The sequence below is a fragment of the Alligator sinensis genome, unplaced genomic scaffold (assembly GCF_000455745.1).
Source record: "Alligator sinensis unplaced genomic scaffold, ASM45574v1 scaffold998_1, whole genome shotgun sequence".
Classification (NCBI taxonomy): domain Eukaryota; kingdom Metazoa; phylum Chordata; order Crocodylia; family Alligatoridae; genus Alligator; species Alligator sinensis.
This window is the reverse complement of record NW_005842630.1, coordinates 184471-185753: the sequence shown is the minus strand read 5'-3', so window position 1 is coordinate 185753 and position 1283 is coordinate 184471.

Genomic DNA, 1283 nt, shown 5'->3' with positions numbered 1-1283 from the left:
CCCCCCCCCACTGGCTTCACATTTGGCTGCTTCCCACCCCCCAACCACCACTGCCACCACCTTCTTCACATCAGGGAGCCCCAGAGCTATTTCTTGCAGGGGGCCCCAAAAAATTGTTGGCCAGCCCTGCCAAGGGGGATGAAGGGCAGCTTGTGCCCCAACCTGCTCTCAGGGCATTCACTGCCCCCCACACCCTGCCCCCAGTTGGCCGCTCCTTCAGTCAGACAACCTTCCTGGTAGCTATATCCCCTGCTAGGTTCCCCTTCACTTGAGGTACTATTGGTTCTCCTGCCTCATGCCCCATGCTCTGTATGTTTCACTTTCATAAAGACTTCATTGGCCTCTCTTGGTTGGTCTCCCCCTGTGGCTCCTTCACCCTCCAGGTCTCAGCCCAGCTTGGCTGGCTGGAGGCTTAAGCACAGATAAGACTCAGGAGCTAGGACGAGTGACTGCATCCAAAGTTCCCAAGCTACCTTACCCTCCCTGTTGTCATTGAGTAGCTTATAGGAGAAGCAAAGAAAGGGCCCCATAGTCAGTGCAAGGGAACAGTGGCAAAACTGAGGCAGGGGCTGTGATGGGCACCAGCAGAGCTGGGGGTCGGGTGCTGGGATAGCAGAAGGGCCACACTTCAAGATGGAAGGGCTTCAGCTGGGCTGGGACAATAGGGGCTGTGGATTGCCACAGATTACCAGGCCAAAAGCATGGTTTATACGTTAACTCTCAAAGCTTCTGGAACTGGCCTACAACTGGTCCAAGAATTAAGCCACATTCTTCACAAAGACCCTGTCATTGCTACAGGGACAGGGAGCCCCTAGGGAGCTACATGAGGACAGCCCAGCAGCTCTGGAAAACTCTGCCAGGGAGACCTCAACACAGCATGGGCACTGGGTGGCTTGTTGCTGAGCAGGAAAGGGTCCCTGGTGTCATGTGCTCAGCTGCTCTCCCCTGGGGCCTCTGAAGCCCCACATGTGCGACCCAGAGCAGCAGGGAACAGCGGAGATGCACAAGGATCTCCTTGCCGCTGCGAGCTCTTGTGCTGCCCTGGCCATGTGTCCTTTGTGCACAGGGGCAGCAGGGGAAGTGGTGTGGAATTTTGCTGCTTACTGCAGTGCCTGCCTTACAGCCTCATAGACTGAGTGCACCACACCTAGGCACTGATAACCAGGGATCCTGGTTTTCCCTGATAAAACAAAATCACAAATTCTGTGATAAAACCCCCCAAATCCATAATTAAAATAAAAGTCCCCCCCATAGCCCTGCTGGTGCCCCTCACTCCCCCTCAA